Source organism: Callithrix jacchus, chromosome 3 (assembly GCF_049354715.1).
Source record: "Callithrix jacchus isolate 240 chromosome 3, calJac240_pri, whole genome shotgun sequence".
NCBI lineage: Eukaryota > Metazoa > Chordata > Mammalia > Primates > Cebidae > Callithrix > Callithrix jacchus.
In genome coordinates this window covers 54377631-54391565 of record NC_133504.1, presented here as the reverse complement: position 1 = coordinate 54391565, position 13935 = coordinate 54377631, and the positions used below count along the sequence as shown (strand labels likewise).

At 38.1% G+C, this 13935-nt stretch overlaps 1 protein-coding gene across 21 annotated transcripts in view; it reads right to left on the bottom strand.

Annotated features, from left to right (window-relative positions):
- The window catches only part of INPP4B (inositol polyphosphate-4-phosphatase type II B), a 988233-nt gene that overhangs the window by 461795 nt on the left and 512503 nt on the right, over positions 1-13935 (bottom strand). For 19 of the 21 annotated variants that reach the window (XM_054252895.2, XM_054252897.2, XM_054252896.2 and 16 more), the window contains one exon: positions 8440-8503. The exons of the other annotated variants lie outside the window; for them this stretch is intronic. The gene's annotated coding sequence lies outside the window, so the exon portion shown is untranslated. The remainder of the gene's footprint in view (positions 1-8439; positions 8504-13935) is intronic. 21 annotated transcript variants of the gene reach the window in all.

The window sequence follows — 13935 nt, the reverse complement described above, 5'->3', positions numbered from 1 at the left end:
AGGCAAAAGAAAGAAATAATAGGTATTCAATTATAAAAAGAAGAAGTCAAATTGTCTCTGTTTTCAGATGACGTGGTTGTATATTTAGAAAATCCATTGTCTCAGCCCAAAATCTCCTTAAGCTGATAAGCAACTTCAGTAAAGTCTCAGTATACAAAAATCAATGAGCAAAAATCAAAAGCATTCCTATACACCAGTAATAGGCAAACAGAGAGCTAAATCACAAGTGAAATAATGCCACACATCTACAACCATCTGAACTTTGACAAACCTGACAAAAACAAGCAATGGAGAGAGGATTCCCTGTTTAATAAATGCTGTTGGGAAAACTGGCTAGCCATATGCAGAAAACTGAAATTGGACCCCTTCCTTACACCTTATACAAAAATAAACTCAAGAAGGATTACAGACTTAAATGTAAGACCTAAAACCATGAAAACTCTAGAAGAAAACCTAGGAAATACCATTGATGACATAGGCATGGGCAAAGACTTCATGACTAAAACACCAAAAGCAATGAAAACAAAAGCCAAAATTGACAAATTGAATCTAATTAAACTAAAGACTTTCCACACAGCAAAAGAAACTATCATCAGAGTAAACAGGCAACCTACATAATGGGAAAAAGGTTTTGCAATCGATCCATCTGACAAAGGGCTATTATCCAGAATCTGCAAGGAACTTAAACAAATTTACAAGAAAAATACAAATGACCCCATCAAAAAAGTGGGTGAAGGATATGAACAGACACTTCTCAAAAAAAGACATTTATGTGGCTAACAAACATATGAAAAAAAGCTCATCATCACTGGTCATTAGAGAAATGCAAATCAAAACCATAATCAGATACCATCTCATGCCAGTTAGAATGGTGATCATTAAAAAGTCAAGAAACAACAGATGCTGGAGAGGATATGGAGAAACAGAAACACTTTTACACTGTTGTTGGAAGTGTAAATTAGTTCAACCATTGTGGAAGACAGTGTGGTGATTCCTCAAGGATCTAGAACCAGAAATACCATTTGATTCAGCAATCCCATTACTGGGTACATAGCAAAAGGATTATAAATCACTCTACTATAAAGACACATGCATACATGATGTTTATTGGAGCACTGCTCACAATAGCAATGACTTGGAACCAACCCAAATGCCCATCAATGATACATTGGATAAAGAAAATGTGGCACGTATACACCATGGAATATTATGTAGTCATAAAAAAGGATGACTTCATGTCCTTTGCAGGGACATGGATGAAGCTGGAGACCTTCTTTCTCAGCAAACTAACACAGGAATAGGAAGCACTGCATGTTCTCACTCATTATTGGGAAGTGAACAGTGAGAACACATGGACACAGAAAGGGGAACATCACACACCAGGGCCCATCAGGGTTGGGGGACTAGGAGAGGTATCACAGCATTAGAAGAAATATCTAATGTAGATTACGGGTTGATGGGTGCAGCAAAACACCATTGAACAAGTATACCTATGTAACAATCCTGCACATTCTGCACATATATCCCAGAACTTTAAGTATAATAAAAAAAAAGAAAAATATCCACTAAAAAAATGGATGAATAATTTAGTCACTGCACCAAAGGAAACATATTATTGATGGTAAATAAGCACATGGAAAAAAATGCTGTGTCATTAGTCATTAAGACTATGTAAATTAAAACCACAGAGAATTATCACTACATACCCATTAGAATAACTAAAACTCTAGAAGCCTGACAATACCAGTCTCTGGTAAGGATGTTAATCAACTGGATCTTTTATACACTATAAGTGGGAATTCAAAATAGTATAGTTACTTTGGGAAAATGTTTGGTAGTTTTTTTGCATTTTTTTTTTGTTTTTTGTTTTTTTGAGACAGAGTCTTGCTCTGTTGCCCAGGCTGGAGTGCAGTGGCACAATCTTGGCTTACTGCAACCTCTGCCCTCCTGGGTTCAAGTGATTCTCCTGCCTCAGCCTCCCAAATAGCTGGGACTATAGGCACCTGCCACCATGCCCAGGTAATTTTCGTATTTTTAGTAGAGATAAGTTTTCACCATATTGACCAGGCTAGTCTTGAACTCCTGACTTTGTGGTCCACCTGCCTCAGCCTCCCTAAGTACTGTGATTACAGGACTGAGCCACAGTGCCCAGCCTTAATTTTTTTTTTAAAGACAGCATTTCACCATGTTGCCCAGGCTGGTCTCAAACTCCTGGGCAATCCTTCCACCTTGGCCTCTGAAAGTGCTGGCATTCCAAGTGTGAGCCACCATACCTGGCACAGTCTGGTAGTTTCTTATAAAATTCAATACACACGTACAATATGACTCAGCAATCTAATTTCTGGGTGTTTGCCTAAGAGAAATGAAATATTTGATCAAAAACCTGGACACAGATGTGTATGGTGGCTTTTTAAAAATAACTAAAAACCCAAAACAACCCCAAAGATCTTCGGATGTAAAAGGACATTCACACAGTGATAAATTCGTTAAATAAAATAAAAAAGAATAAAGAGACAAATGGTTGAGCCTCAAGCACAACATGGTAAGTAAAAGGAGGCCAGCTCAAATGCCTGTGATTCTATTTTAATGACATAAATAGAAAAGGCAGAAATATAGGGATAGAAAAAGTCCAGTAGGTAAGCACAAGAGTTTGACCATAAATGGAAGGGAAGAGGGAGGTTTTGTGTGGTAATGTTAAGTATTCTGTGCCTTGATTGTGGTGGTGGCTGCACAAATGTGTACATTTGTCAAAACTCAAAGAAATGTATGCCAAAAGTGAAAAATTTGCTGTATGTAACTTTTTAAACAATGAATAAAAACAAAAAATATTTTAGAAGTATCATTAATATCACAGTATTATTTATTTTAGTTATATTTATTATTAATAGGGCAGGAGAGTGGGAAATGGACTAAGAGAGGAACAATTTGAAAGCTTTGATAATAACCAATGTGAAATCAATGAAAAGAAATGCAGGAATAAAAAAATAAGCAAGCAGAAATTCATTTGGCAAGGCACTAAGAAGGATAAAACTGGGACAGAAATATTGACTCATCTGTGAAGGAGCCAAGAGTCCCAATAGCCATGATTTAATTGATACACTCCAATTTGATCTGAATACACATCAATAAAAACGAGGCTCCCTTGGGTTTGGTGTGGCTGACAGGGAAACAGTAGACCAGGCTTCTGTGAAGGAGCAGTTCTCAGCATCATGTGTATAGCCAAGTCACAAATCAGGGAGAAATTACTCAAAGGACATTAAGGCCGCAGGAAAGTGATGCAGGCAGATGTCCTGGCAATTAAGATACCCAGCTCAATGTGCTACAGAGCCTGGCTGCTGACTTTTAGGAAAACAGAAACAAAAACTAAGGACTCATTCAAAAAGCCAGCCTGACTCAGACAACCAATACGGCTGCAGCCTGTTGATCATGGCCTAAATTCTTCCTACCAGTAACCTAGAGAGCAGTATGGAAGGAAGCTGCAAGCTTTGCCAGTGGTCCACTCCCTTGATGTTTTTGTTTTTGTGTGTTAGTAAAGGTTAACAGGACAGAGTAGAGGAGAGAAGATGGAAGGAAAAAGGCATTAACATACTATGTGGCTTGACTTTCTATGTTTCCGTTTCCATTTTCACAGATATGGATAAAAGGACCGTGCCTGAAAACAAACACACACACACACACACACACACACACACACACACACACACACAAATGTGATAAGAACATTATCTCAGAAAATACCTACGACAGTTTCCCAGAGGCAATGATTTTTATAAGAATGCAATAAATTTTTCATCAAAAACATGAGGGAAGATAAAAGGAAAGAAGAGGAGGAAGAGTGAGATGGAGAAGAATGGGCGAAGAATAGAAAAGAAAATAGGGAAGAGAATATTGACACTGGAGGATATTTAAAAATGCAAGTAAAGACAAAAATCTAGTAGTGTGGAATGAACACAAATAATAGCAAACTGGCCAATCTGATGGTCACAGCGCACACAGAAGCAGAACATTTTCAGATGGGTGATTATTCAGTCTGGCTAGAATCTCTACTATCAACGAATGAAAACATTAACACAGAAGCATAATTTATCTTATTCTAGATATCAGATATGATTTTTGTAAACCAGAGAACAGGAGAATTTGTTGTCTGCTTCTCAGCATTGTAGTTCATAGCATCACTCAATCAATCAAATATTAATTGAGCATCTATCAAGCCTAGCAGCATGCAAAGTTCTATGAATAATTCAGAAATTATATGCTACTGTATCTTTAATTGGAGTTTAACTCTAGATAGCAGAATCTAGAACATCTACAAGAAAAAAGAGTTTGAATAAATGTATAAATAAATGTGCCTTTAAGTATTTACCTCCAGTGTACAGAATCAATAAGCATTTTCTCAGTGTTTTGTATTTGCAATATTGTTACATATTCTCAAAGTTAGCCTCCTTGCTTTTTTTTTTTTTTTTTTTTGAGATGGAGTTTCACTCTTGTTACCCAGGCTGGAGTGCAATGGCGTGATCTCGGCTCACCGCAACCTCCGCCTCCTGGGTTCAGGCAATTCTCCTGCCTCAGCCTCCTGAGTAGCTGGGATTACAGGCATGCGCCACCATGACCAGCTAATTTTTTGTATTTTTAGTAGAGATGGGGTTTCACCATGTTGACCAGGATGGTCTCGATCTCTTGACCTCGTGATCCACCTGCTTCGACCTCTCAAAGTGCTGGGATTACAGGCTTGAGCCACCGCGCCCGGCCGCCTCCTTGCTTTTTAAATTCCTTTCCTTTCTTTCTAGAACTTACTATATCTAGATATGCTACTACATACCAGTCAACATGTCAGTCAAGAGAGCAACAAGACAGAAACAATGTTGAAAAACAGGATTTGAAAATCCCACTTTAGAGAAGAGTTAACTGAGATTAAGAATAGTTACAAAATTTGTCCAGGGTCACATTAGGAACAAGTAAAGGAGCTGGGATTTAGCCCAGGCTTCAAAATTTAAAACCATTGATTTTATTCTGAGAAAAATATAATCCCTGCAAACTATAATTTACAGATTACAAGACCCCTCATTTGCTTTGGAAAATTCCTCCGGAAAGAGGAAACAGTAAAGTTCAGTTTGGTGTCAGATAACATGCTCCCCAGAGGCCAGCTCGTTTTCAAATAGGTGATTATTCAATCGGGCTGGAATATGATGTTTTTCTTCCTACATTTATGTTTCAATGTTAGTCTTATTTCTTTCTTTTCATTAAGAATCCATTTTCAATTAAGATTTCTAATTAGATTCCAAGTTTGAGGCACATCTCTAGGAGAAATCAAATGGCAAGAGTAGTAATTAAAAAGCAGCTGTCTCTTGCCTTTCTGGGATGAAACAAGACTTTTTGTCTGTAAGTTATGAAATCCTAGGAAATTCTGTGATGTTTGCCTCTGTTTTTAATAACAGTCAACTTAATTGGAAGATGCTGAATTGGTCTACAAAAGTTGATGCCCTTTCTAACACATATGCTGAAAACTTATCTTCTAGGATAAGCATAAATCAACTCTGGGCTTTGCGACTTTTAGTGCTGCAAAGTCTAAAATCTCCACATTTTATATACAGTCAAATCATTGGATGGCATGGTAGCTCATGCCTATAATCCCAGCACTTTGGCAGGCCAAGATAGGCGAATCACCTGAGCTCAGGGTTTCAAGACCAGACTGGGAAACATGGCAGAACCTCATCTCTACAAAATTAGATGGGCATGGGGTAGTCTGTCTACTGAGGAGGCCAGTAATCCAAGCTACTGAGGAGGCTGGGGTGGGAGGCTCACCTGATCCTGGGAGGTGGAAGCTGCAGTGAGCCATGACTGGGCCACTTCAATCCAGCCTGAGTGACAGAGTAAGACCCTGAGTGACAGGGTGAGATTCTTGGAACATAGCTATTTCTTAAAGATGAAATTCCTCTTTAAAGTACTAAAGTAGGCATTACCCTAAGTCATTTGCCTTACTTTAAGAATTTTTCAGAAGTCTGCAGTATAAAACTTTATAAAACAAAGAGAATAAGAATTTTCAAAGGAAAGAAATATGATTCAGATTAACTGAGATGCAAACAGTAATTCATGTAGTTTTTCTCTGTTTAGTTTAAGAGAACCAATATTACTAATGCTGATGTTGAAAATTATTTAGGAAGCTCTTACTCCATTTGTCCTTGATACATGAGGCTATATTTTCACATGTGAAATATAATCAGGATTTGAGGAAATTAACTATAGAATTAAGGTCAAGAAAAATTTTCTGCTGAAAAAACTAAACCAATGATGCAAATAGATATTTTCTTCTTGCTTGCATTATCTAGATTCTAGAAAATTATCTAACATAGTTTAATGCACATAGCCATAAAATAGGTCAAGCTCCATAAAAGCAGGCCAGTCTCAGGTAAAAAAAAAAAAAAAAAAAAAAAAAAAAAACCTCTTAAAATGTATACTCCCAAGAGGTAAACTTTTGAAAGATTTCTCAATATAATTCTGGAAATGACTTCAGAAAATATTAAGTTAAATAAAAGTACACACACACACACACACACACACACACACACACACACGTGGGGGTAAGGTCAAGTCAGGTGATGATTTGAAAGCATCTATATTGAGGGGACCAGGAGAGAAGACCAAATGACATCACACAGAAACGGAAGCAGAGCAAGTCCAAAGGCATCCTTTTTTTTTTTAATTGTCTTTTAGGTTTTCAGGTCCATGTAAAGAACATGCAAGATTGTTGCACAGGTACACACATGGCAGTGTGATTTGCTGCCTTCCTCCCCATCACCTATATCTGGCATTTCTCCCCATGCTATCTCTCCCCAACTCCCTACCCCCACCGTCCCTCCCCTCTTTCCCCCTGACAGACCCCAGTATGTGATGCTCCCCTCCCTGTGTCCATGTGTTCTCATTGTTCAACACCCACCTATGAGTGAGAACATGTGATGTTTGATTTTCTGTTCTTGTGTCAGTTTGCTGAGAATGATGGTTTCCAGGTTCATCCATATCCCAACAAAGGACATGAACTCATCATTTTTGATGGCTACATAGTATTCCATGGTATATATGTGCCACATTTTCCCTGTCCAGTCTATCATCAGTGGGCATTTGGGTTGGTTCCAGGTCTTTGCTACTGAAAACAGTGCTGCAATGAACATTCATGTGTATGTGTTCTTATAGTAGAACGATTTATAATCCTTTGGATATATACCAAGTAATGGGATTGCTGGGTCAAACGGAATTTCTATTTCTAGGTCCTTGAGGAATCGCCACACTGTCTTCCACAATGGTTGAACTAATTTACACTCCCACCAACAGTGTAAAAGTGTTCCTATTTCTCCACATCCTCCAGCATCTGTCGTCTCCAGATTTTCTAATGATCGCCATTCTAACTGGCGTGAGATGGTATCTCAATGTAGTTTTGATTTGCATTTTTCTAATTACCAGTGATGATGAGCATTTTTTCATGTTTGTTGGCCTCATGTATGCCTTCTTTTGTAAAATGTTTGTTCATATCCTTCGCCCACTTTTGAATGGGCTTGTTTTTTTTTTTTGTAAATCTGTTTTAGTTCTTTGTAGATTCTGGATATGAACCCTTTGTCAGATGAGTAGATTGCAAAAATTTTTTCCCATTCTGTTGATTGCGGATTCACTCTAATGCCTGTTTCTTTAAAGGCATCTTACAATGGGTATTAAGGACCTACAGGACTCGGCTTTTCATCTTATTTTCAACCCTACTTTGTCTTATATGTCTTCCCTTCTGTGACTTTGCTATAGCTACATTATCCACCTTTCAACTGTTTTCTTTTTTTCTTTGTTTATTTTTTTTACTGAATATTGTTCCATCTGCCTGGGACTCTTTATTCTCCTAGTTTAGGCCTTAGTTTAAATGTCATCTTCCAGAGAAACAGTCTCTGTTTACCCAATCCACAGTATATTCTTCATTTGTCTCTCAATATTTTGTCCCATTCTGTTATTTTACATCATAGCATTTATCACAGCTTCTACTTATATATCGTTATCTACTGAATCGCCTCTGCTGGACTGTAAGTACTGTGAAAGCAGAATGGACCATGCCTGTTGTGTCTAATTCTGTAAAATCACCTTACAGATGAGCATTTCCCAAACAACGCAACTTTAGTGCATGTGTCTTGATTTAATAAGAAGTAATAATATTAATTTGTTAATTTCTTCACATTTCTGCCTAGGCTAGCCCTGGCCTACTAAAACCCTCAAAATTAGTTTAAGGTATTTATAGAAATTAATTTCTCTATAAAATTATGGCAAATCATCTATATAACATGCAGTCATACATATGCTAAAACACCTAACTGCCATTATTGTAAAATATTTTGTTAATAAGCTTGAATTAATCATCAGTTTAAATGAATATAATGTGCTAATGTTACATGTTGAGAATGACTCGTGTACCTGAGTTATGGCGTTTTCCTTGACTGAACTGCTCTTTGATTATTGTTTTGCTGGTTTCAAGGCTCTGCAAAAAAAAAAAAAAAGGAAAAAAAAGGAAAAAAAGTCAGGATTTAATGTTTACTGAGAATTTTATTATTAAAGCACCCATAGGTAAAGTGTTTAATATGCTTATAATGCGCATCATTCAAACTTGGGGATTTATCATCATAACGAGATTCATAGAATAGCTATTTCTTATTTCTATTCCAAATTAGTCAGCTTCATTCAGCCCATAGAACTCCTATAGAACAAATTATAGCTGATCCTTGTTTGCTGCTTAAGTGTGCCAAGTACTATCCTATGCCAGGCACTATTTTAAGTTACATGGATTAACTCATTTATTCTTCATAATCGTTCGGCAAGAAAGGGTTAACTCAGCAGGCCTGAGTTACTCAAATTCTGCACATGACAAAGGAAGGTGAATCTTCAGGTCTGACCTTCAGCTAGCTTCTGGGAGATAACCTCTGAACTCCTAGAAAAGTCTATCTAATAAGAGTATGTTTATGCATGAGGCTTTAAGCTATGCTGTTTCAGATGGATCAGATAAATTTATTCTAAAATGTGATTTAAGGTGAACACATTTTTCTTGGGAGAAGGGAGTCTGGTATCTGGGTCATCCAGTGCTGCATGTATATGTGACTGACATCCGACAGAACTCTAGAAACCAAAGCTTGGCTGAGCTTCCCTGGTTTACCACATTTCATGGATTATGTATCATTTTCCTGGCAGCTTTAATCACATCTCCATGTTACTCCACTGGTGGGGGGATACCAGGGAGTTTGTTTGTGGACTTTGCACCATGAAACATTTCCCTTTGCTGTTCTTAATTTGTATACTTTCACTGTAATAAAGCATGACTATGATTATACAGCTTTCTGTATCTTAGTTGATATGGCTTGGCTCTGTCCCTACCCAAATATCATCTTGAATTATAGTTCCCATAATCCCCAAATGTTGTGGGAGGGACTCACAAGATCTGATGCTTTTATAAGGGGCTTTTCTCCCTTTTGTTCTGTGCTTCTACTTGCTGCCACCATGTGAAGAAGGACATGTTTGCTTCCCTTCCCTCATAATTGTAAGTTTTCTCAGGCCTCCCTAGTCCTGTGGAACTGTAAGTCCATTAAACCTCTTTCCTTTATAAATTATCCAGTCTCAGGTATGTCTTTATTAGCAGCAAGAGAACAGACTGATGCATTAGGAAATCATGAAGGCTAAAGGTGGTCTTGGGGATGCACAACACAACCACCCTATGAGAGAGGTACTATTATTATTATAAAGGAGAATTTTGCAAAGATAGGTAAAATAATTCTGTCAGAGTTGCACAGGTAAACAGTAGAATTTGAATTTGGAACCACTGATCTGGTTCCAGAGTTTGGGCATTTTACTGCTATATATCATGCCATTTATAAATAAATTTACTATTATATGTAATTCGATAAGTGTATAAAAATGCTACCTGGTTCTTCTATTTTATAATCCGGAATAATAATTTTCAAATTGCAAATTTACTGTCAGTTACCAAGATTTTGTATTATTTGGTCAGAAGATGTAGGAACTCATTGGATTAAAGTTATTCTTTAACCACTGTACCTTATTTGAAAGAAATCTTCCAGACGTGATGTAAGATTGTCTCATTCACATTATCATATATCACTCATCGTTCTGTATAATTTTCAATGTAAGAAAGTGAAACTACAAAGATAAGCTTTAAATCATAGCAGGCCTCATGTAATTTGGAGAAAAAAAAATCCAATTTTTCTTAAGATTTCTCATTTTTTGAGCCAGGTAGACCCAGAGTTGCTTTGAAGGTAAGTGTTAAGGAAAAAACAACAACAACATGTTTCATAATAAGAGAAATCATGCAACTGATCACTTAGTTCCAACCAGAGAAAATACAAAACACCTACTGATTATTAAAAACAAAACAGAAAATAATGTAGGAATGTCATAAGTTTGCTATACCAAACTTTCCTTCAGGTAGATTTTACAAGACACTTTGGTCTAAATATTTGTGGTTCTAAGGTATCTAAGATAGTAGTTTTATTTTAATGCTCACACAAAATCATAACTTATCTTTCATTTTTTTCAAATGTTACCAAAGCTAAGCATTGTGCTCTGTTGTACAGAGTAGATGGCCTGTACTTATTAAAACAACAGACTGCACATCTCTTCTGGATGTTTTAGTTGGCATTACTTCTGCAAAGGCTATGAGTTTACCTTGCAAATAAAATATGAACATACAGAGGCCCACATAGTCTCATATAGTCCATAGTGTCCAAACAAGCCATTGAATATTTTTTAAATACAGTAATCCATACAGAAGAAGGGCAAACACTTTATATAGCAATAAAGAAATACCTCAAACATAAACTGGATAATTGTGCAAGTCCAAAGGATGAAAGTTTATGATGCAGAAAGATCAACTGTCTTATGTGCGCCTGAGTCTTTCAGACATTTTTTTTGTTCCCATTATGGAGTCATTCATTACTTGTCAGCTCCCATCATGTAGCAAGAACCAATATTTACTAAAACCCACTGAAGTGTATAGTCACCTTAAATACACATCCCACAGAGTTAATGCAAACAAGATCTTATTTAACATTTATCATCACCTTCAAGATAAGTGACCAAATGGGATATTTTCATTAATTAGGACATAAAAGTTTTATCAGTAGAAAATTCAAAATTCTAAGTTAAACAACTTTTGGGTGTTAAACTGAATTGAACATTATTATTCAGAATTAAAATGCAGAATATTCCAAAAAAACTGAGGTGGCCTCCTATTGTGCTTCCACCTTATTCTACATAGGCCAGTGCCTTCTTTGGTTCCTGTATCCATTTCTTTTGTGGCTCTTAATATGGGGTTGGGATTTTTGTCTACTCCAAATCTCATGTTGAAATATGATTCCCAACATTGTAGGTGAAGCCTAGTGGGAGGTGACTACATCCTGGGGGAGGATCCCTCATGAATGGCTTAACAACACCCCCTTGGTGATAAGTGAGTTCTTGCTCCAAGTTCACATACCTGGTTGTTGACACCTCCTCCCCACCTTGCTCCCTCTCTCACCATGTATGTACCTGCTTCTCCTTTGCCTTCCACCATAATTGGAAGCTTTCTGAGGCCTCACCAGGATCAAATCCTGTCACCACTCTTCCTGTGGGACCTACAGAACTGTGAGCCAATTACATCTCTTTTATTTATAAATTACCTAGCCTCAGCTATTCCTTGATAGTGATGCAAAAGCAAACTAAGGGAGAAAATTGGTACTAAGGAATGAGGTGTTGCTATAAAGACAGCAGAAAATATGGGAGCAGCTTTGGAAGTAGATAATGAGCAGAGGTTGGGGAAGGATTTGGAAGGCTCAGAAGAAGCAGGAAGATGAGGAAAAGTTTGGAACTTCCTAGAGACTGGTTAAATGGTTCTGATGAAAATGCTGACAGAGATACAGACAGAGATGTCTTAGGCTGCAGAGATCTCAGATGAAAATGGGATATTTACTGGGAACCAGAATAAAGGTTACTCTTCTTAGTCCCCAGCAAAGAACTTGGTTGCATCCTGTCTATATCTTAGGAATCTGTGGAAACTTAATTTAAGACCGATTACTTAGGGTGTCTGGCAGAAGAAATTTCTAAGCAGCAACACATTCGATATGTGACCTGGCTGTTTCTAATAACCTAAATCAGATACAAGAGCGAATAAATGACTTAAAGTTAGAACTTCCAATAAAAATGGAAGCAGAGTATAAAAGTTTGAAAACTTTGCACTGCCGCCATGTGGCAGAGAAAAAATAAAACCATTTTCAGGAAAGGAATTCAAGCAGGCTGTAGAACAACTACATGCTAGAGAGACTGGCATGACCTGCAGGCTCATGAGCCTGCAGGTGCACAATATTTGCACTAAGCGAGCCAAGTGCAAATATTGAATACAACAGAAAAAAGGCCTCAAAGGCTTTTTAGAAGTCTTCAAGGAAGCCCCTGCCATCATAGGCCCAGAGGCCTGGGAAGAAACAACAGCTTCAGGGTCCAGGTTCAGGGCCCCATTGCTTTCTACATCCTTGCCACTCCAACTCCAGCCTTGGCTCAATGTAGGTTCAGGTACAGGTGTAGCTCAGTCCTCCACTTTGAAGAGCACAAGCTGCTATAAGCCTCAGTTGCTTCTACAGGATGTTGAGCCTGCAGGTGCACAGAATGCAAGAGTGAAGGAGGCTTGGTCCCTCCCAGGTAGATTTAGAGGATATATAGGAAAGCTTGGTTGCCCAAGTGGAAGCCTGCCACCAGTGAAGAGCCCCAAAAGAGAAACTCTACTAGGGCAATGCTGAGGGGAAATGTGGGATTGGAGACGCACAAAGAGTCCCACCAGGTCACTGCCTAGTAGAGCCGTGGAAAGAAGGTCACTGACCTCCAGACCTGAGAATGGTAGAGCCACCAGCAGATTGCAGCTTCAGCATGGAAAAGTTGCAGGCACTCAATTGCAGCCTAGAAGAGCAGCCATGTGGACTGCACCCACAGAAGCCACAGAGGCAAGGCTTCCTAAGGCCATGGCAGCCCAGCCCTCACACCAGGTTGTGGAACATAAGGTCAAAGGAGATTGTTTGAACCTTTAAGATTTAATGACATTCCTGCTGGGTTTCTAACTTGTGTGGGGCCTATTGCCCCAATTTTTGGCCAATTTTTCCCTTTTGGAATAAGAATGTTCACCCAATACCTATATCACCATTTTATCTTGGGAGTAAATAACTAGTTTTTTGTCTCACAGGCTCATAGATGGAAGGAACTGATCTCCAGATGAGACTTTTAGATTTGGGGCTTTTGAGTTAGTGCTTGCATAAGTTAAGACTTTGGGGGACTATTGGAAATGCATGATTTATATTTTGAAATGTGAGAAAGACATGAGATGTGGAGGTGCAGGGGCAAAATGATATAGTTTAGATGTCTGTCCCCTTCAAATCTTATGTTGAAATGTGATCCTCAATGTTAAATTTGGGCCTGGTTGGAGGTGACTGGATCATAGAAGAGGATTCCCTCATGAATGGCTTAGCATCATTCTCCTGGTGATAAGTGAATTCTTGCTCAGACTTAATGCAATATCTGGTTACTTCAAAGAATGTGGCATCTCCCCTCCCTCTCTTGTACTCCCTCTCACCATGTGATGTGCCTTTCACCATGAGTGGAAGCTTTTTGGGACCTCACCAGGAACAGATTTCCAGCACTATGCCTCCTGTAAAGCTTAAAAAACCATGGACCAATTAAACCTCTTTTCCTTATAAATTAACTAGCTCCAAGTATTTCTTTACTATGATACAAAAAAAAAATTAACACAGCCCTGAATGAGGTTTTCATAACATCTTTTTTTCTACCCCAGGATCCTGGTGTGATGGGAATATAGCTAAATTCAGAGCTGACTATTTGTCTTTTCCATCTTAACCCATGAAAGAAAGCTGGGTCTTGTGCCGACCC